General features: G+C 40.6%; 1 long non-coding RNA gene across 1 annotated transcript in view; it reads left to right on the top strand.

Annotated features, from left to right (window-relative positions):
• The window catches only part of LOC110483912 (uncharacterized), a 94,998-nt gene that overhangs the window by 53,209 nt on the left and 18,358 nt on the right, over positions 1–23,431 (top strand). Inside the window, exon 2 of the long non-coding RNA XR_014957585.1 lies at positions 7,126–7,191. This is a non-coding gene — a long non-coding RNA (uncharacterized LOC110483912). The remainder of the gene's footprint in view (positions 1–7,125; positions 7,192–23,431) is intronic.

The raw sequence follows: 23,431 nt of genomic DNA, 5'->3' as shown, positions 1-23,431 counted from the left end.
TTTTAGAATTTAGAAATACAACATAGTATGTCAACATTTCACACAGCATTGTACCAAAGCCCTTTGGTGTTTTTGCACACAATAGCACTTGACATACTCCAGTTCTTCTGATCTCCCTTAGAATGCCAAGGCAGGCTGGACTGCAGCTGAAGATGTGAGGAACCTGGAGTTGTTTGTTTTTTTCCTTTTCCTCTCTGTATCAGAATGCCAATGCAATTCCCATTTAAACCCAGACACTCAAAAGGCATTGAGTTGTGTTTTGCCCCAGTTCCTCAGAGGGCCCAGTCACAGAAAACAGAACACAATTTCCCATCCATAAAAATGGAAGTGGCACTGCCCTAACTACTTTATTGCAAACATACTCTAGACTCTGACATCCTTAGATTCTCAAAGCAGTGGAACCACACAACAGGTGACAATGACAGATGTAGAATCAGGGCAAAGAATGTCTTACAAAGACAGACCAGGGGAGTTCAGATCTTCCCCAGCATGAAAAACAGAGGCAGAGATGCACTGAGGACATCTCAGTTGCCTTAAACTACCTGAGTCAGCATCATCAGAGAAGCCTTTATGCTCCTACAGAACTCACCAAGAACTTTTCCATTATCTACTAAATCTAAAATCTTTTTCCACTGGTCAGGATTTCAAAAACTGCAAGATCAGCTGTGCAAGGCCAAACTCTAATACCTTGTGAGACACCTAATGTGTCCAGAGAGACTGAGACAACTTTAGCTAACCAGTTATGGTTCCATCTGTTGTTTTTAATGCCTAGTTATCACACAACAGGGAACAAGACCTGGGACTTGTGAGGATGGTGTCTGTCATCTGCACAGAGGAGTGGAGCTGCTCAGCTGAAGGTTGTCCAATCAGTTCAAACACATTCTTACACTTTGCAGTTGTGAGGCTTAGAAAAATAACTCTGAAGTTTCTGGCCTCTGAAGTCCTGGAAAAGTGTGTTTCATTGGGAAGTTTTACAATATCAATTATAGATTCCAAAGGGCAATAAGGCAAAAGGTTCTGCCCCTTCTGAGCTCCTCCCATTTGTTAAGCTTTCCCTTCCTTTCTACAGGAAAAAGAAATCACCATTATTTTACTTTACAGGATTAAAAAAAGCAAGAAAGTGAAACCCTGGGGGCTGAGAGACTTGGACTTTAAAGGACTCTGTAATGAACTGTTTCATGGTAGTTAATCACTTTAATCGTGCTTCCTTTTCTCAATAAAAGTTTCCCTGTCTGTACTCTCCAAGTGATCGCCAATCCTTCTCTAATACAATGCCCAGAGGGTTAGAGTGTGATCCAGCTCTGGAACATTGGCCTGAGCAAAGGGCAAAAATCCCTTATTCTTCTGTCTGATTATTTTCTGAATTCATTCCAGAATTACCACATTTAAACTCCAGTGCCATGCAGAACCTGCTCTTATTGTCAGTTACAACAGGCTCTTATTGTATTGCTTTTCAGTCATTAGCTTTCCATTTTATATCTGAGTTTATACTTACATTTCATAAATTATTTTTAAAAAACTTTGGATGAAAACTGGATTTCTTTCATGACTGTAACACTCCTTATTTTGGAAAAATAAGCTCAGGATTAAAAAAAAAGAGAAATAAGGATTGGTGACCCACTGCAATGGTTTGGGGAAATGGGAGAAAGAAAGGAGAAGCTGTCTTATGAGTTTTGATCTTCTGTCTTGCTGTCAAAGGAGATGAGAGTCCCGGTAAACTGCTGTGTGCACCTACACAAACCTGATCATCAGTGCTTTTCTGCAATGGGAAGGAACAAAGGATTCCTGTTAGTAGTGGGGACTCAGTGAGCTCTTTGGCATCTGCCTGACTCCCCTTCTGCAGTGCTTGGTTCGTACACAGTATAAAGCACAAGCTTTCAGGCATTCCTCAGTATTAACAAATTATTAACACTGTGTCTATTTAAGTCAATGATTATCTGAGGGGTTCCTATTTTCAGAATAGTTTCTTTTAAGCTATGTCTGCATTCAGTACTATTTTGAATACAACTTTTAGTTAATTATCCCAGTGGAATTAGTGCATCCCTTTGTCCACATTGAAAAGAATCCATTTCTATCCAAGCACTGAAAAATTTCTGTTCACATTGAAATATACACTGAAACTTAGAGCAATGTCTTCACCTCCACATCCCCCTCCTCCCACCACATTTGCTTCTTGACAACTACTAACAATAAATGTAAAAGTAATCCTAGTTTTTATTTGAAGCTATCTCAGCTTTAAAAGAACCTTCCAAATATGATTGAGGCTATGATTTAAACCCATAGGTAACCCCTGAAATCTGCTTTGAATAGCAACAAATGCCTAACAAGATCTTGAGCGCTTGCAGCAAAGAAATCTAATCTCTGAACTCCTAAAGGTCAAGATTTACTGCCTGGTAACATGGCTCAAGTGTAAATGCTCTGTAATGCTACAGCAGGTGATTGCTTTGCTCTCTAGACAGTGTCAATTTTGCCCAAGTAGCAGCAGATGTGTCTAGCATTAAGCCAGAATGGTGTCAAGGGCCCTTCTTGAACAGAACTGCTTCTCAGAGAAACTGGTCCTAAAGCCCTAGTCTATTAAGACCATACCCAAAAGACAGACATTTAAAACTTAAAGGATGCTGGAGAATCAAGGTGCTTTAGAGCCTTGATTCTAAATTTCAGAGTCCAATATCCTGGGAGAAGAAATTCTCTTGTGATGCAAGCACACATCCTCAAATATGCAAGCACAGCCTCCACTGCACAAGCCTGCCAGGGCAGCTAAAGTAACTCACACCAGAAAAGTATTTGGCTCTGAATATTCTTCCTTCCAAACTTCTTCCTCCTGAATTTCCTCAGTGAGGTGCTACCATGCTAACATTTAATGTTGGTGCTCCTACTGGGGGTGCTTCTGCATGCCCCAGCTTCCTTACCCAGGCCATTTATGCCCAGTACCTACAGCAGCTATGAAATCCTAAATCTACTTGTTGAAATCATTCACCATTGCTCTGACCTCTCCAGGCTACAGAGGCACAAAAATTAAAGATTTAATTACATTAAATACTACCTGTTTTTATATGATACATTCTAAGTCCAAGAATAAGAAGATAGGGAAGCACATTCCATTTGCAAACAAAGACCTGTAATCAGTTTGCAGAGATCCAGTGCACTTTAGTTCTACTTATGTAAAAGAAGCACCATAAAATGATTCCAAAAGCAACAGTGGAAGTTCCTCACACACTTTCACATATCATACTCCAACACTTGTGGCTGCAGGCCGAACCCTTTCCCAGCAGAGCTTTTATCCAGCTGTTGATAGCCCTTCCCACCACCTTGGTGCTGCTGGGCATAGACACTCCAAAGGCTTCAGGAAACACAAAACAGTGTTTCTCATGCCTGCAGTCTCTAAAGAATATTCATGGAGAAGTTTAGGACAGCTTGAGGGCCAGCTAAAACCAAGGACAGAATTGCCCAAGAGTCTGAATTTGGTCTCACTTGCATTTCAAAATAGGTCAGTGAAGACAAAGAAGGAATGCAGGTATGATTTTCAGGATGTAGCTGAGGACAAGCTTTCCTTCCATGCAGATGATACTTCTGAAAGAGATGATTCCAAATACCTGTACTTGGGCTGAACAACATGGAAACAACTTGGCTGTCAAAATGGAACTTAGCCTGTTGAACAGGAATTTAAGTGGAATATTCTCTACTTGTTACAGGGATTAAATTGTCCTGGATAACTTGAGATTTTCTGTTTTCCCTCCAAGAACATTTAGAAAAGGTTTTAATAGAATTCAGACATGATTAATAAATACTTTGACAACTGTATAATTACCCAATGTGTATTCCAACAAATGTAGCCCATTCTGATTTCATCCAGCTGAGAATTCTTTGCTCTTCACATAATACAGTTTCTTGCATGGGGTTGCTTTGTGTTGCAATTCCTGGCTCGGGTGCTTTGTGTTGACTTGGCATACACACACGTCACGTCTGTAACTTACCTGTAGATATTTAAGTTACCTAGTAGGCTTTTACACACCAGTTCTAGATGAAAATCAGTATTACAGTGACTGAGGTCTTTATGTAAACATTGTTTCTGCAAGTCTGAATCTTGATTTTGGGCTTCCCAAGAGCAGAAAATAATCTCTCCCTCAAATTAAACTTTTCATGGAGGCAGTAAGCAGCCTTTAGAAAAAGCTCTGACAGACTCTGTTTGTGTGTAGAAGTCATACTCAGACAGCTTAAAAAAATGAATGTAAAATCCTACTGCAATCAACAGAGTTTAAAATTAATTACATTGGCTGAGTCTCTGGCTTTAAATCATACAAGTAATTTCTCTAGTGCTAGCAGAGTAGGCATCCCTGCCAGACCTCACTGGGAGCTTGCTCACCTATATCATTTGAAGTAATCCTTTTGAGGTCTTATTTATGGATGCATGGCAAGCACAATGCCATCCAGCCCCATGCTGAGCATGCTGTCATTAAGCAGTGAATGGCAGCAAATGCAATTTAACTTCTCTGAACAGCATCATTTGGAATAGTCCCAGGAAAACCCAGCCTAAAACTAATTTCTAGCTGCATCAGATATGTAAGTATTTACAGAGCTCTTTGTAAACATACTGCAATTAAAAACATTTAATAGAGAACAAGCCCACTTTACCATATGGCAAGTCATCTTCAGTTAAGGCAAGAGAGCCTTAGTGTCTGACAAAGAGGGCAAGGGAGACAGACTGTAAATTCCCAAGACTTGACAGAAAAGGGGCCCCCAAAATAGCTTATCTGTGTTGGAATTATGACGACGACATAGAAAAAGTAGCACCAGGCCTCAAATCTTTGCTATGGGATACAAAGACACCTGTAAAAATCCCTGAGTAGGACCAACACAACTTACATGAAAAATAATTGCTTCAAACAGCAGGAAGCATAAGGTACAGCATTATCCCAGAATATCCCAACCTGTTAGTGCTGTCAAGAAATGCATCAGGACATTATTCTTCATCTACACAAAGCTTTCTCTCAAGTTAAAAATTCACACACAAAGTTGGCATGAAGGGAAAAGGCTGACAGTGGAATGGAAGTTATACCTGATTGCTTCAGCAAGACCCTTAGAGTCCCCTTTCAGGATACATTTGGTACAAGATAATAAAAAGATGACTCAGAAGATTCAACCAAACTCTTGAAATTGCTCAGAAGCACAGATTTCTCCAAACAAACCACAGCTCCAGCAGCAACAGGTCTCCCTCTGTGCCACGGAAAGCAAAGGTCTGCTGCACAAGAAGGTCCAGGGTACCAGGATTCAGTCACCTTCCAGAACTCCCTGCGGCAGCAGTTCAGAGGATGACTGGGTAAAATACAAGAAGGGATGGCCAATGCTTTGCAGAAAGTGCTCTAAAATATGCAGAGAGAAAAACAAGAACTGGAACAGGCAAGGCCTAAGCCAACAGAGAGAGAAGCTGCCTCACTTCATCCCCATGCTGGCCCACTCTCATGGAATTTGGCAACCTGCAGGGAAGCACATCTTAACATGCTCAGAGTGAGCCTTGGCACAGCCAAGAACACCCCCCCAGAAGCCCAGCTTAGAACCTGCAGTGATCCTGGTGATTAGAAGTACCTGTGCAAAGTCTGTTTTTTATGTAACTTTGACAGGATGTCTGAGTAGTCTGATGGCTCAGAAACACTTGAGTAGTCTTCAGTGGATTAAATGCTTTCATAACAGGTTGAAGTTGAGTGACATTTTTAAGCTCCTAGGTGAACCAATATGCAAAACTAATGAGATCATAAATTTTTCCTCCAGTTAATGTACTAGGTGGAGGATGTGGAGCAGAGAGAAGCAGGAAGATGAGAGGCTGCCCAAACACATGAGGCTGATTAAACCAATTTAATCTGCAACAAAGAATAAGACCCACAGAAGCAGAGCCATTATTCACTGGGCTACAGTATCTCCACCAAGGATACAGACATCAGCTGCTCTGACTGCCCAGGGTCCAGACTAACTCAGTGCTTTTAAAGTTACAGCAAGAAACTGAAACACAGGGTTGTTGAACAAGAAAGCCACATCCCTTTTTCTTTTAAGGTTCAGTAAAATAATGCTGCTGTCACACCCAATAACTGCAGTTTTCTGCATATTACCTTTGGAAAGCAATAGGGACGGTCTGGCAATGGCTGTCACTGCAGGAGAGGGGGGCAGGTTACACGTGCACCACCTGAATTGCTGCTCCTACAGCACCAAACAAAATGCACACAGTGTCACTGCAAAAGGCAACACAACCTTATACCTTGACTCTGTTAGCAGTACCACACATCAACAGAGACAGACTGAAGAAACAGTAGGTAGATCCAGAAGAAACCCACTCAGAGCAACGCTTCCCCTACTGTGTTAGTTACAGTAACCACCAGAACATGAGACCATCTCAGCCAAAATTCTTGCTGTTTTTATTCTTACAACTCTCGAGATGAACGATTGGTATTCTCCAGAGGTACTGTTTTGCTTATATATACATACACAGACCAACTTACCAAAATTAAACCTATGCATATTAAATTGCTCATTATGTAAATGTTGTTAAAAATAATGGTATTTTATCTTAGTAAAAAAATAGCTGCTTGCAAAGTAACTCCTTATTTCAAAATTCAAGTTCAGTAAGTCTAAACCTTGGCACATTTGTGAAAAAGCATCCATCAAAATCCTGTCTTTTCCTGGAGGCAGAAATACCAAGCACTGCCACAAGCCTCCTCACTGCCAGGTGGGGAATGGACTGGCATCGCACAAGGTGTGTTGCAGCTGCTGGGAAACAGCACATGCAGGCGCTTAATGATCTCATTCTTGTTTAGCTTGGAAACCCTGAGTGTCCAAGTTGAGACTTGCTTTACTTTTTTAGGGGTTCCTCCCTTCTCACCAGCCACAGACTAGAGTAAATCCTAAGCATGATGCAACTGAGGTGTTATTCATATGGTGCTTGGGGAAGATGGTCAGATTTTGGGTTCACCAGGACTTCATACATGTGCAAGATAAACACAAGATGAGCAAACTCCATGTTTGTTTGAAAGTTAATCCCATTTCCCCAAATATTCAATCATAGGCTCATGCTAATTAAAGTGGAAACAGTCACATTTACTCACTGCAGCAGCATCTCTCTGTGTTTCTTCCTCACAGGGACAGTCAAGGTAACAAGTCAGGGAAGCTGGAGTTCCCAAACAACCTGAACTGAATACTTGACACGTAAGTCTGACCACAAGAATTGCTTTTCTGAATTCCTTTCAACAGATCTGTAACACTTCCTATATTTCTGTACAAATTTCTTCTTTCCTTTTCCCAGCTCAGTACTGAAAGAACACTACACTACACTCTGTTCAGCTGCTGCTTCTTTCCCTGTTGATTAACACTGGTTTGAGTTTTCCTACACAACAAGGTTTGTGTCTCAAATTCATCATTGAGACAGAGAAAGGAAAGTCCACTGCCTGGCAGGCAATCCCAAAGCACAGGAAACCAGATCAGCCCCAAATTTCTTTGTGAATTCTGCTAAATGGGATACAGCAAGGTTCTCAAATCTTAGCTCCAGCCTCTGTGTCTCAAATCCTATTTTTTCTCAGTCTTGTGGGTGAAGTTCTTAAGAGACTAAGGCAATAATATTAAGGAATCAAGACTTTCCAGTGGTAAAGCCAGGCTATAATATACTCTGTTGATGGACAATATTTGTTAGTCTTCACTTCCCGCATCACCCAACAGATAGGATTTCACATTGACCCAATTCTTACCTTAAACACACCTTCTTCCTGATAACACCTAAATTCTTACGTTGTTCACCTGCAGATCATCTCTTTGCCTTGTGCTGTGCACCACTGGCTATTAAGGATTGAAAGGAGACCAGCCTATTTCTATTATAGCCTTGGATTTGAATTACAGAAGTGTTAAAATTCCCAGCATGAGACCACAACTGAAATGAGCTAGGCCTTAATTAAACAGAGTTTGAAGCTCATTGTTTAATTAAACAGATGTAAGTGCCTAATCATTCAACTATTCCAAGAATACACTGCATATATTTAATCTCCCCACCCACACAATGAAGGCACAGCTCTAAGACTTCACTGCAAACTATTTCAAATTAGGCAGCCTATGCTTTCAACACAAAAAAGAAATTTCCAATGGCTAGACAAGCATGTAAAAGAAGAATGAATGTGAATTTACTGAGAGAGTCACTTCTAGTACAATGTGTGTGAAATGAGAATCTCTCTATGGTGCAGCATACCCACACCTCTTAATTATTCTAACTTACAGAGGCCACACGATGAAAGGCCTTTCAACACCATGAATGCCTTTCAAACAACACTCTTGCAACATATAGGATACTGCATAGATCCTTGTTTGGGCAAAGAAGATAAATTTTCCTCAGAACACTTCCAGAAAGCCTGGGCTGTGTGTACACACATCCAGGCAATGCCTCAATGATCTACCAGAGGAACCAACCTACAGTGCTACAATCTGCCTTGTGTGGCCCAGGGGAGAGGCCTGACAGCAGAGGAGGGAAGTACTTTTCTATACATCCTTTTTGTGTAGCAGTCATAAGATTACTACTTCCTGCAGCAGAAGAGTTCATCTGAAAGCAGTTTGCTGCATGGAGGGAAAATCAAAATTGATATGTCAGGCAGTCAGCTTTTTACCCCAATCAGGCAGAGAAGCTGTAGGTACATTCCATGTTCAACAGGAGAGTCACCAAAAAAGGACCCTCCTGACATGTCCAGCCACCTGTTTCCATCCCCTGTGCCAGTGGCTACTGTCCTCTCAGGCTGCACTATGGCATGCACTGAGGGTGGCAGTGTGACAGAAAGCATAGTCCCTTGTCTCCCTTACACAGTGACTTCAATGTCAAACCTGTGGTGCCAGCTCATATCCCAGCAACAGAGCATTACTCAGCTGGATCAGGTTTGGCTGAAAAGAACTCACTGGCCTAGACCAGTAAAGCACAGGGAAAGCGAAAAGATGAGGAAGGTGTTAGGGATTGGGTTGGTTTTGTGAAACAAATCCATGCAGGCTTAAGAATGTACATCAGATTATTTATATTGCTGTCATTATTTCAAATGGCAGTTAATTTTTAATTATTTAAAAGTGAACAGTCAAGTTAATTTCTGCAGTGTTGTTCAGAGGACAGGCAAGACAGCAGCCTCACCATAGCAAGAACAAGAGGCAAGAGCAGAAGTACTTCTCAGATAAGCTTTACCCAAAGGCTTCATTCACAATGCAGACCTGGCTGTGCCCAGCACTAGCACTTTGACCTGAAGACTCAGGTACCTGCAGCCAGTTTTAACAATGAGATAAACAGGTGGAGTGTTCACTGCTTCCTTACAGGGGAGCAGGATCAGACCTTTGCAAGGGAACGGAAGTCACTTATTCATAGTATCAAGCCAGTGGCCTGACACATCCTGGATGTCTCAACAATCCAGTAGTGAGCAAAGCAGGCAGCCCCACAGCACAGAGAATGTGCAAGTATTTATCCTGCTTGGCACGAGGGAGTCCTTTCTACTCTTATTGCCCAAATAAGCAGCCCAGGCTTTAGCCCTTACAAGTATCTGAAAATTGTCTGAACTTTTACAGATACCCAGCTATGAAGTCGATTACTGAAAAAGCACAAGACACACTTGCAGCAATTACTTTTCTGAAACTACACATCAGGTGGGAAATAAAAATATGGCAACTGTTACATGAGGGATAATCAAAGACATTTGGAAACAAATGATTCTAGCTCAGCTTTTCTGTTCCTCAGTGGTAACAGGGTCACACTTCCTGGCATGTGTCTTTCTGCAAGAGACCAAGTAATTTTGGATAGGTTTCAAAGTGAATAGTACAATGCAATCATATAGGTTTTTTTCCCATATGTAGGGAAAAAATGTACCAGGAGAGGATTATTCCAAAATGGTAAATTTTTAGTCTTTGTGCTGGGTTTTTCTGCAGACTGTAAAGTAAAAAGAAAAACAGAAATTTAATCTTCATATCAGCCAGTGCTAACAAATGACCGTGTGCTCCCAGTAATGTTGCAAAGCGACAGGATTCCTGTTGTTAAACTTGATGAGCAGCAGCATCGCCGAGGAACATGTAACAACCGGTGAACTTTCCACAAAGACACTTTGCTTCCCATAGATCTCCATACATAACCTTTACTGGTCTCAGTAGGATCATTACATCCATTAGACTGTGGACTCAGCACTGCTTTAGCTCTTAAGTTAATACAACTGAGACTTTTTTTTTACTTTCCTATTGGGAAGTAGCATGTGCAATTTTAGTGATTTCTTAGATCATTCTATAAGTAAATCAAATATTCTTTCAAGCCTAGTTATCAAAATTGTGTCCTTTGATACTACATCCTCCATCAAACTGCAGTAATCCAGATCAACACATTTTAAACCTCCACTATCTCTCCTAATATCATTCTAGCAGATAGAGTAATTAAATTTGTACATTTTTTTAAGTCCTACTCAATAAATCTGAATAAATTAACAACGCATTACTAAGGCTGCTACATTAAATTTGCATAGTGCATTTAATGAATATGCAACTGCAAGTGAAAAGGTCTGCTACTGTGAACCTTCCACATTAGCATAACTACTTCCAGCATGTTTCTTAAATAATGCACTCATTTGCACATCACTGACTTGGCTAATTCTGACTTCAGTCAGGGTAGCCTTGTAATTAAGACTCTTGCTTTAATTTTTAATGAAGTTTATGTTACATCAATCCTGACAGTAATGAGGGGACATGGAAACAAAAAGGCTGCTAATAATTAAATTCACAAACCAGTTTGAGGGATAATAATTCCTGAGGAGAAATTACATGACTAATTATTAATTAAATATTCATACTATTGCAGGGCCATCTCCCTTAACTGCTCCTTCTTGTTGGTAATAATGCTGAGATGTGGATGCCTCCTGCAACCATTCTGATTTTAAGGTCTTTGGTTAATTTTAGTGCACCATTAATCAATATGACACAAAAAATAAAATTGCTTTAATTGGTATCACTTTATTGTTTCTAAATATTACTACAGTTGGTTTAGTTGTGTAGAATTAATCTAGTTAGTCGGTGCCCATTTTATGGCAACATAAATCCAGTTTATATCCATAAACTTCTAATGGCAGGACAACTTGACCTTTTTTTGTAACATTACTGTTTACAGATAATTACACCAACTCTTTAAAAGGTTGTTTAATAGCTTTGCATTCATCATAGTAAAATGAAAAACATGCATATTATTTAACTCCAGACTGTTCTAAGAAGGTCTCAAAGACCCTAATTTACCCCTGCTGAAAAGTAAGCAATATTAATTTGTGTATTTTTAAGAAATCTATGAGAGCTTTTCCTCAAATGCATACAAACAGATCGAAAGTGTTTGTGTATGGATCTCTATTGATCTTTCACACATGTTGGATGACATATATAACAGAATAACAGCCCTTCAGTGACATCTTTCACAGAAAGAAAGATGTTGGTGTGTGGCTTTTCTATCACAGAGGTCTTGAATTGATACTTTTCCAATCTCTCATATACAGATAATATAAATTCCCATAGGAATTAGAATGATTAATCCTAATTTATGTCAAAATTTCTATCAGCCAGGATTCTACTTACTGAAAGTGTCATAATACTCCTTTAGGATTACATATTTACTAAAAGAAGTCTAGTTTGTAGGAAAGTTTAGCAGGAGGAAAGAAATTCCTTAAATGAAGCTTATTAGTCACCAAACTCAGTTGGATTATGAATTTGTTTTAAAGTGTATCTTAGTGCTTTAAAGAGAGAGTATTTTGCATAGCATAAAATTGATTCTCAAATTATTAAAAAGACATAAAGCATGTCCTTTTATCCTGAAGGGGCATTTGGAAATTCTGAACCAGGGCAAACATTTCATTTTTCTAATAATTCAAACCAGTTGATTCATCAAAGTGAAACAAGTCCATCACCATACATGGGGCAATGATTCCCTTTAGCAAGCACTTGTCACATTACTACAATCTGACAGGTTTGTAGGGCATTATTACTAGCTCTGATTTGTACCAATCTATCCCTTTTACTAAATCTTAAAAATCTTTTTAACTTTTCTTTCTTCCTCTACTCTCTTAAACTAACACCTGAAGGCAATTTAAATATACCACTCCATAATGAAATAGCACTTTCATTCTCTCTAGAATTAAGATGTCATTATCAACCATCTGTTCCTGGTCCTGCTCTCTATTTCTTTCCTCAAAGAAATAATTCCAGGCATGAAACACCTCATTGGAGCAACAATCACCTGAAACTGCTGGAGTGCTGCAATATGAGGGTGGGCCCAGCTTGCAGGGGAAATAGCAATTGAAGAAACTTTTTCAGGTATTTTGGTGTCACTTTATGCAGCAGCTGAGGAGAATTCTTACTGGGCGTCTCTCCCCATTCCTAGTCTCTACAAGCAGCATGACTTCATTGCTACCTGTGCTCCTGAGAGTGCAATATCTGGTACACAGGACAAAAAGCATCTGAAGAGTCCTCGGGTCAAAGCCCCAGTTTGAGGACCAAAGATGCAAGGCTCATACTGAGCCATCTCAATGGAATTCTGTGGATTCTGAACTAGGATTTGATGGCAGCAGTCAGAAAAGCACAACTGCAGCTGAGCTTCTCTGAACATCACCAGCAGTTTTACATTTTTTATACACACAGGCTGCATGTAAAACTTGATGTGATTGCTTTCACAAATCTAACATCCTTCTGCAAGAGAATAACCACCCTGTGGGAGGGAGAACCAAAAAGGAAAGGCAAACTTCATGGGTTGAGATAAGAATGGTTTACTAACTAAATCATAATAATCATAACAAAAGGGAGGACCAGATAGAAATAATACCCAAGAGAAAGAGCTGATGTACAGAACAATTGCTCACCACCCACTGACTGACACCCAGCCTGTCTCTGAGCAGCAATCAGCACTCCCCATTTGACTCTCCCCAGTTTGTATGTGACATTCCACGCCTTGGAGCATCCCTTTGGCCCGTTCAGGTCAGCTCTTCCAGCTGTGCACCCCTCCCACCATGCTGTGTACCTGCTCACTGGCTGAGCATGAGGCACTGGGAAGTCCTTGGTTTAGCGTAGACATTACTCAGCAACAACTAAAACATCAGTGTGTTATCAACGTTACTCTTGTACTGAATCCAAAGCATAGCACTGCACCAGCTACTAAGAAGAAAATTCACTCTCTATGAGCCAAAACCAGGACAAGAGTGAACTCTAAAACAGGTAGAAAATCACCCTTGAGAGAAATTCCTGTTTTTCCAGTGTCAAACTCCACTGTGGGGTTGGGCTTACCATGCTTCCCTCCTGCATTAGTATCAATCCATATTTTCTCTACTGACTTAGATGAAAAGACAGCATGCCTATAAATCTACCACAAGGTGGGAAAGACTGTGAGTCCTCTCAAGAAACAGAATTCAAAGTAATCTCACCAGATAAAAAACATGTAGACTAAATGGAAATAAACCCAGAGGAAGACAACCAGATACAACATAACATTAGAGCAAGCAGATCCCATTGGGGAAAACTGAAACAACTGGGGTTCTGTTTGTCCCGTAGAAGAGGTTTCTCACAGGAGAGAGATAAAGGCTGATACTAAGGAAATTATTTCCCCCCACATCCATGATGATTGGTAATAAGAAAAACTAGTCATGTACTTCAGCAGGAAAATTAAATATTAGCATTAGCACTGGAATATGTTGTGCATCTTAATTATCTAGGTTTAAAAGCAGTGTAGACAAAAATCAGTCAGGAATTACTTCTGCACTGTAGGACTGATCCAGATTTAAGAGAGAGACAAGCTACATGTCTTCTTTGCTATCCCACTCCTGATTCTAGAATGAATTCAGTTTTATGCAAAAGCTGTGGTTGTGGGTGTGCCTGTGCACTACAAATCCATCAGTATGACTAAATAACTACTATCAGAACCTTGAGGTCAGTTTTGGGGATTCAGAGGATTTACAGTGTTTAAATGAGGCCTTCAGCTCCTTAAGAAGATAAAATTATAGGTGCTGAATAGAAGAATGTAGATCACTCCCATTAGACATGGAAGTGAAAAGGATGAGGAGTGAGTTGGAATCAAAGGAAGGGACTGAGGAAAGGCTAGGAAGCAAAAGCTTCCTTGTGAACAGGACACAAAGAGGGCCAAGGACTCCTTGCTGTCTCTGTTCCTCTCTTCCTTTTGTGCTGTTCACGTCAGAAAGTGAACCTCTTGAAGTGAAGACAAAGCAAAATTCCAAGCAGTTCCCCTCTTGCACTGCTGCCTGGGACAGAAAGCGTTGCTGCACAGGCACGAGATGCACCCGCAAATCCAGAGCTGGTCTGTGCACCACAGCTCAGCTCCCAAGCCTGAGCCAGCCTCTTTGCTGAGTTTGCCAACAAAAAACTCACTGAGGTGATTTTGTGGAGACTCGCCAGCACTTCCCTCTCTACTCAAAATATGCATGTTTTCAAATATTCTTAAGATATTTTTGAAATACATTTAGCTTAAAGTGTGTTTCAACTGACTCTTTGTTCTCCAGCTAATTCTATTAATATGAAAAGAAGTATTTTAAAATAAGATGCAAATATTCAATTTTGACAATGTTTTTTTGGTTTTTAATTAGAGCTCTCTTCTCCCAAGCATACTGCTATTAAAAACAGCACAGTTATTGGAAAAAAATCATTTCCACAAGAATATCTTCCAACACACCAAACATTTACTAGAAAATTTTTACTACCCTGTACTAAGATTAGTAATACTTTATTTTGCACTAAAATTACTGTAACTGAAATCTATTATTAATGTAGTAATGAATTAGTTCTTAGGTGGAGCCGTGATGAGCTCTCCCTGTGTGAGAAGATAATGGCCTGATCCTATGTGAAAGCAAGAAGAATTAAGACAGCAGATAGGATCCTCTGAAAACTATTTGGCAAATGAATTCCATTGTATTGCTTTTAAACAACAATTCAGAATGATAGATAGGCTGAAAATATTTGAGTAGCAGGATGGTTTTTAAATTGAAAAACACTCTCTAACCAGCTGGTTTTAAGCACAAATCTGTGTAGCTTTCAGAAAAAGTAGAAAATATGGAATCCTGCTAGCACTGAGGAGCACAAGTGGAGTGTCAGCAGTATGAACTGCAGAGTAGGATAATCAAGTTATTGTAAATCTGATTAAAGAAATGGCAAATGGTACAGAAAATCAGTATCTATACAATTCCACTTCAGCAACTGGCCCCTTCAAAAACCATGAAGTAATTCCATGTAAAAGAAGTTTTTTATACATTCATTTTTCAGCAGCCACCATGTCAGATAAGCTGGCATATTAACATTCAGTCCTGGGTGTCAATATTTCCTAGAGGAAAGTGGCCTCAGCCACCTTCCAAGCCATTAACAATTACAGCAGTCTGACCAACGTGGGAGCACAGCTCCAAGTCAGGGAGCTAAGAGTGCCTGGCACAGGAAATCAACTTGAATCTGAGTGTCCCCTAATACATTTTCCTTCTATAAATTCTCAATTTTGGTAGTACCATCAAAAGCAGAATAGGATGTGAGGGAGCAACCGAACTTGAAAATCAGCTCTTTTAGGAATACACAAACTCAAATTTGTCATATGGACAAAATAGTCTGAAGAAGTGAAGCAGCATTTCAGCACATAGAATACAATATGATTTCATAGTAAATAGCTTAGTGTGACCTATCCATTCCTCATGTGCCGTATACTATAATGCTTAAATATTGCTTCATTACCCTTAACATTACACCTGCAAAAGCTTACAGCCCACCAGCATGCTGCCCAGTGGCTTAGTGTTTGAAGACACACAGATGATTTTGGAGACACTTGGGCCATATCAATGCAAACAAATGTTTAGGCAAAAATTCCCATGCTGGTTTTCCTGCACTGTTTAGCAAAAGTTGAGTGCATTCAATAGAGGTACAGAGGCTTTCATATAGATTTGAAGTTAGCACTGCTCTGCTTTTAGGTGGGAGTCAAGTGGGAGAGTATTTCTAAGTTGGGCAGCAACAGTGCCAGGCATTCCCTCCATCCCACTTCCCAGCATAAACAAGAGGCAAAGCAAAGGGACTCTAACAATGCCAGACAGCACCAGCCATATCCCCAAATCCCAGCTGGACTGATTTGGTCTGGAATAGAGTTAATGTACTTCACAGCAGCTGTGCAGTGCTGTGCTTTGGATTTGTCACCAAGCAGTGCTGATATCACACAGATGTTTTAGCTACTTCTGTACAGTGCTCACACAGTGTCCAGGCTTTCTCCATTTCTCACTCTGCCCTGCAGTGAGGAGGCTGGGGGTGGGCAAGAGCCTGGGAGGGGACACAACCAGGACAGCTGACCCCAGGGGACTGAAGGGATGTTCTATAATGTGCATCATACTCAGCAGCAAAACTGGGGCAAAGAAGGAGGCAGGGGGGACTTCAGAGTGATTTCACCTGTGTTCCCAAGTAACAGTTACAAGAGGACACCCTGCTTCTCTGGAATATGTGAACATGTGCCTGATGACAGGTGCTGAATGGATTCTTTACTTTGTGTTGCTTGCTTGGGCAGCTTTTGCTTTATCTATTCAATTACCTTGACCTCAACCCACAAATTCTCTCACTTCTGTCCTTCCAGTTGACTCCCCCACCCTACTGGGGGTGCAGTGGCTGTGGGTACCAGGCTGCCTGCTGGGGCTAAGCCACAACACCAGTCAGCACAAATCTGTATTTTGGCCATGCACAAACCTGCCTTTAGCCTGCTGGTGTCCATAGCTGTGCAGCACAACTGGCTGGTCAAGTTTTTCAGTCTGCATTTACAAGAACTGCAGTCCATCCCTCCATGCAAAGCTGCCAAGACTTTTAACCCCCAATACACCAATTTCAGATGCCACTGCCCACTCATCCTACACACTGACATAAAATCCCAGTCTTGCAGCAGTTCACTTTCCCAGTCTACAGAGCAGTGGGGAAAGCAGAGTGTGTCCCAAACACCTCTTCTGCCAGAAGAATAAAATAATTCTCTCCAACACTCTCTTTGCTCACTGCAGACTCTGATACTGTCTGATAATGATAATTCAGTTTCTACTAACAACTAATTCCACAGTATTTTATTGTTAAGATTTAATGGTTTAAACATCTAATGACAATAAACACAGATTTACTCATGCAGTGTCTTCCCATTGTTTAAGATCCACAATTTCAGTGAGCATTCCCAACATGGAATTTATTTCTCAAAACTGGAACAAAAAAATGATCCCAGGATCAAGTGCAATGAGAGCTCTAAACCCACACAAGGAACTCATGGTTTTCAGGGGGACCAATATTAATAGAGAAATCCGTTTGTAGCCTGCAAGATGCAGATACTCTTTCATAAACATAGTTTGAGTTTTACTTTTCCAATCGGCAAAGCAGAATTTTCATCATTCTTTCTATGAACTCAATTCAAGTTTTGTTTCTATAATTACAACAACAACACAATGATGGGAATTTCTTTTCTTTTACCCTTCAACATCATGAACTAGTCAGATGAGAACTTTGTATTGCATAATACATGATGCCCTGCCTTACATGTGGTATGCTTTACAAAAATCTTAGACTAATTGTGGAAGACTACTGTTACAAAATATTCTCATCACTGGCGTGTTTAATTGAGCTCCTGAGAGGCAGTATCAGTAAGACTTAGGGATAAATAACTGGTAGTCCCATTGGTCTCACCAAGAATCCATTGATGTTTCATAAATCCTAGTCAGTACAAATCTAATTGAGTTACCATGCTGAATTAGCTTACATCTAAATGGCATTCATGTCTACAAATGGAATAATTAGAGGCTAGAAAATGGGATGTATGAAGTGCTATCCCAAGTGACAACAGCAAGACATTTGTATTCATTCAATCAACTGCTTTAAAAAAGCAGATGCAATACTTGATTTGGGGTTGATGACAAGACAGTGTTATTGAGCCTAGCAATGCTATTAGACAGAGAATGTTAACTGCTTCTTCATATCCGTCTATTATATTTATTCTAAGAGATTCTTCACTTTGATTCTTTCAGATTTTGCTTTAGGATACAAAGTCATTACATGACTACCATGACTACAGACTCCCTGTTTTATATCTAGGGTAATGAAATCAGCTACACTCATTGGCTCTCTTCTTTCCACTACTAGAATTCTAATATGAATAGAAAATAAATCAATAAATAACAGAGCTTCAAACAGAACTTTCAAAGCTACTAGTATTTTTAGCTTCAGTACTGAAGGAGTCTTTTTCAACAGAATAAAGCAAATAGGACTGTTAATTTTGTCACCTTGCTTAGCCGCTTTGTTCAGTGCACTAAATTAAATAAGATACTGTCACATTCACACTGGAGTCCAGTGTCACCCTGCCAGTGATACACACTGACATTTATCAGATGCCACGAGTTGGCTGGTTCAGGCTTAGTTAAATACCATCTAGTTTTTTCAGGACAAATATGAAACATGGCCATCTCAAACTGTATATAAAACCTATTAAATTAGGATGAATCCTTGCAATGCTGGATAACAGATTCCTTTAATTCAGAAAGTAGTCTAATTTGCATGCATATTTTATTTATTACACCAATTAAGTTTTGCAAATAGTTTGCAATGAGGTCCCTATGACCTAATAATTCACAATTACTCCTGGGATATCCTGCCCACTTTAGCATGTTTTGAATAATATTGCTATCTCCTTGAGAAAAATAATGCATTTTTTACATTATGAATTTATTAAGAGTGCACACCCCTCTTTCTTAAACAATTTTTCTCTAGACAGGGTTACTGGAGCTACTTCATAGACCTTTGTTGTGTTGGTTAATGAATGCTTTCCTTCAGTTTTCTCTCTTTTCACATACTTGTCTCCTAAGCTCTTGTGGAAATCCCACAATATATACAACCTAGATGAGCACTCCAGGTGGTAACACAATATAAATGAATAATAACCATTTGAAGCTCCCAGAAAGAGAGTCTCTTTCTGCTCTGGCATTAAATAATGGAGAATAGGTGAAAATTGACATTGTGGGGCAAACTTATTGCAGTCTAACCTCCCCAAGACTTGCAAACTTGCTTCAGATTGATACTGCAGAATGTAACTTCTAAAAAACTGCATCAAAAACCAAAAAGTTGATAGTTACATGAATCTATTCAAATAATGACAAGTTACATTGACTTAGTTTATAAAACAAGCTACCATTTAGATTGCTTTGCTTTAGAGAGCTTTATAAGGAATTTTTGATGAGCACAGAGTATGAGAAAGTGCTTTATTTTGGTACAGTGTTCAATCAAGCATTGGCATTTCCTTGTACTTCACACACATGGCTTCTTCCCTTAAAGCATTCAGCTAGTAATCTGCATTTATATATTTTAATTCCAATACAAATAAATAAAACTCCTCTTTCCAAGAAAGAAAATATGTAGCTTGCAATGGCAGTTATGGAAAATTATATATTTGCTAAAAAAGAAAAAAAAAATTAGGCTTATTTTTCATGTGACTTTCACATACAAACTTGCATATCTGACTGTTTTTGGAGAACGTGATTTCTAGGAGTAGAAATCTGCCCAAGAAGGAAATGTAATTTTCTTTTTAAACTGTCTATATATAGTGATATGGATCATCTTGGTATTCCTACATCTGTTTTTTAGATAGTTTACTTGGACACACTCAAATAAAACCCTAAAGCAAATATGTCATAGTGAAAAGCCCACCTTCCCAAGTCCTTTCAGAACTTCTGCTTTCCAACACCTGAGGAGAGCAGGAGAGGCCGGGCGTTCCCCGTGCCACCAGCAGGAAGGCTGGAGCTCCTGCCCACTGCCGCCCTGGCCATTCCCTTTCCTCCCGTGCGACGAGCTCTGCTGTCACGCTCTGGAGCACAACGCTGAGCACACCCTGGTCTCTCCCTGGGCCCAGAGCTCCTCAACACGTGTGAGCACATCTCAGCTTCAGCCTCCACAGAGCAGCAGCCTTTAGAGAGCTCCCAGAGCTCAGCCCCGGGGTGGCAGCTCTCTCTGGGGGCTCCCACCCTCGCTGCTCCCTGCTCTCGCGCAGCTCTGTGATAACCAAGTGCTGAGCACTGCGCCCCTCGCAGAGCCAGGCCCTGCCTTCACATGGGGGAGCCTCTGGTGCACACAGAGGGCAACATCTGCAGCTCTGACACTCCAGATCTGCTCAAAAATAGCCAAAATCCTGCCCACTGCTGCCTTCCATTACTACTGGCTCGTGCTGAGCCTTTGCAATGGCTCACCAAGTTTCCTGTCTCATCCCTTGGCTGATCACCACCTTTTCCTCAGCCAGTCCCATAAGTAATCTCAGTTCAGATTACTTGCCCATCAAAATGGCTTCATTGGCACCTTCTACCTTTTCTAATACCTTTAGATTTAGATACTTTTCTTTATGTCTGAAGTTCCCCTTGATAAATGGCACCCAGCAATGTCAGCAGTAAAATGAACAATTCCCAATTAAGCAGCTACAAAGGATTGTAAAGTACAGGTTCTACTTTTAATACATTTTCTTTTTGTTGTAAGTAGTTATTTCCTTATCCCCAGCGAACAGTTTCTAAAGAGAATACTGCAAAAGGCCTACATATGGCTCCATATGGAGTGGGACATAGCTTAGAGGACAACAAAATGAAGGAGTGACATCTGCATTTTGGTCTACAAAAAATTGTTTTTAAACAAGTGGGACCTGTGTTCATGTGCATGAGAAAAAAATCCAAACCCACAAAAACATGCAGAATAAAAGCCACTTATGCAGCATAACTCTCACGTGTCTGGATTCACTGGACCAATGAGGACTGAAACTGAACCCTTCCCTAGATGAGGGATGTAATGAAAGATCCTACAAAACAAGCTTAAAACAAAGCATGTTTACAATAGTCATAAGTATAATAGGCAATAAGCACAAACTACAAAATATTCCAGTTCTTTGAGGTCTTTCTATTTTAATTCTGTGCAATTTCATTAACCCCCTTGCAAGGAGAGGTGCTTGAAGGAACTCTATAATATAGGTCATTTTTAGGAGACATTTATATTCCATTGTTAATTGGCAAAGCAAGGAGGAATGAAATAGCCTGGGAAGTATCCTACAGGGAATAGCTTGCATTGGCAAACAAAATGAGCAAGTAATCTTACAGATCTTTTTCATTTTCTAAAATCCTTCTACAGCACCACATTCCCAAGTATGAGCGTGAAATGCAACAAATTAAGATTAGTACAGATCATTTTGTGCTGTGCCAACAATTAAGTGATGAGCAGGGAAAGAGAACCCAACCCCCGTTTCTTCTGTGCACCGAGCCAACAGCTGGAGGTGGCAAACACAGGGAAAGACATCAACCCCAAAAATGCTGTGGCAACAATGTGAAGCCAAAATAGAACATTTGGTTTCATCATGATGGAGGGAGACTTGGTTGGACTACATTTCCCATCATGCACAGTGCAGGAATATGACTGACAGTTTTAGTAACTTCATTTTCATAAAAACAGTCTTGTGACTCAGCTTCAAGAAAAAAAAATACTGTGTGAAATTGCTTGGTGTTATTTAAAAGGACACAGACTAAATGATTGTTTATCAGTACACAAAATACTGAGTGAAATTTTCACACAGGAGTAGCAGCCTAAATAGTATTAACAGTGCTTTAAACTGTAATGAATTCCCAGTCTAATTCACTATGAGGTTTCAATTTATACCACATTTAGAGTACTCCAGGTTCAAGTAATCACTGCAGTAATTAGCTTACTTCCAGTCCTCCAAAATAAACCCACTAATTTTTGCAATCAGCCTTCATTTGGTTAATCACCAGTTTAATTGATTTAATTAGTTTGATCTGCAAAATTAGTCAAGTGTAAATACTGTTTTGTAAACAGAGTTTAGCTCCAAGCTGTAATGTAGGGAATTCTAATTCAAAGCTAGAGTTAATAATAAAAACCAACACACACATGATTTTTGTTCCAGTAACCAGCAGTCTTAAGTCTGCAAGACACAAATTTACACTTTTAATAGATGATGTGATTTTATATTAATGAAAAAACTGAGGATATTGTCTCTCAGAATTTTATTCCTGACTTAGGATTTTTACACTCCAGCAATCGACACTAGAACAGTGTTCTTACTTTCTCTAGGTTAAGAGAGAAAATTTTCCTTTTTAACTTTTTGGTTTCAAAAGGTAATAAAAGGCATTTATTAATAAGCTAAACCAATGGAAAATTTATATAGCAGGAAAGCTGCAGTTACTCCTAAACAAACATTTCCAAACACTTAAGAAGGCACAAGAGTACAAGAAGCAGGCCAAGCAGCCAACATACCAGGCAGAAGGAATGTCTAAACAAAAATAATGCCCTGAAATTAGAAATTGAACAAAATTTGAAATAGTTCTGGAACCAAAGATTTGGCATTCTAGCACAGCTCCATCAGCTGCTGACCTTCCTAAAAGTCCCGCTGATCCCTCTGAGAATCGCTGTGTATTTCCTGACAGACACACAAACTCACCCCGTACACATGAAGCTCCGTAGGGTCACCCCAGAGGCTGCAGAGCATTTGCTCAAAGCAAGCTAAGATGCTCAGGACAGGCAGGTTGGCATGTCCCTGAGAGGTGACAAATGCTGTCACCCAGCGCGGTGTGTCACTGTCACCCAGCGCGGTGTGTTGCTGCCACCCAGTACAGTGTGTCACTGCCACCCAGTGCTGTGTGTCACTGTCACCCAGTGCGGTGTGTTGCTGCCACCCAGTACAGTGTGTCACTGTCACCCAGCGCGGTGTGTCACTGTCACCCAGCACGGTGTGTCACTGTCACCCAGTGCTGTGTGTTGCTGCCACCCAGTACAGTGTGTCACTGTCACCCAGTGCTGTGTGTCACTGCCACCCAGTACAGTGTGTCACTGTCACCCAGTGCGGTGTGTCGCTGCCACCCAGTGCGGTGTGTCACTGTCACCCAGTGCGGTGTGTCGCTGCCACCCAGTACAGTGTGTCGCTGTCACCCAGCGCGGTGTGTCACTGTCACCCAGCGCGGTGTGTCACTGTCACCCAGTGCAGTGTGTTGCTGCCACCCAGTGCTGTGTGCCACTGTCACCCAGCATGGTGTCACTGTCACCCAGCATGGTGTGTCACTGTCACCCAGTGCTGTGTGTCGCTGCCACCCAGTACAGTGTGTCACTGTCACCCAGCGCGGTGTGTCACTGTCACCCAGTGCGGTGTGTTGCTGCCACCCAGTGCTGTGTGCCACTGTCACCCAGTGTGGTGTGTCACACAGCCCAGCCTTCCACCCTAGCCTTGCAGAGAAAGGGAGTGACTGGGATTTACCAGCTGTGACCATGAAAGATTTCTTCCCAAGGAATACAAATCCAGGATGTAGATAAGGGATCTGTTCTTAGCTCTGCTGGGCTGCCTCTGACATCACCATCAAGTCATTCAGACTTTCTGAATGTCAGTTCAAACAGTAAATGTAAATAGTGT

The sequence above is a fragment of the Lonchura striata genome, chromosome 10 (genome assembly GCF_050655825.1).
Source record: "Lonchura striata isolate lonStrDom1 chromosome 10, ASM5065582v1, whole genome shotgun sequence".
Taxonomy (NCBI): domain Eukaryota; kingdom Metazoa; phylum Chordata; class Aves; order Passeriformes; family Estrildidae; genus Lonchura; species Lonchura striata.
The sequence above is the reverse complement of the archived record's forward strand: the minus strand, read 5'-3'. Positions and strand labels throughout refer to the sequence as shown.